Raw genomic sequence first — 366 nt, forward strand, 5'->3', positions numbered from 1 at the left:
TCCACTTTATTTCTCTTCATATTCGTCGTTATAATCATCGTAATCATATTGCGATTTGTGAGAACGTTTGTCATTGCCGCCGTCGTCCTCGATGGGAAAGTTGGCGTGCCAATAAAACGCACCGTTCGCACCTGTATGAGCTCCGAAATCGACGTAATCATCACCATACGCATCTACTTCGTGAAAGTTCAGCGGATTGCCAGAATTCGCTTTCGTTTGGGAAATATCTTCCGGTGAGCTGTAGTCGCTTTCGGTGGAATCTTCTGCAATGAGACAACAATGAAATTGAAACACCAGTACATCCTTTCACGTAAAATTGTATGACTTCTAGCGACGATTCCGGGAGTTGCGAAAGAGATGGAGTTG

This window comes from Toxorhynchites rutilus, chromosome 3, assembly GCF_029784135.1.
Source record: "Toxorhynchites rutilus septentrionalis strain SRP chromosome 3, ASM2978413v1, whole genome shotgun sequence".
Classification (NCBI taxonomy): Eukaryota; Metazoa; Arthropoda; class Insecta; order Diptera; family Culicidae; genus Toxorhynchites; species Toxorhynchites rutilus.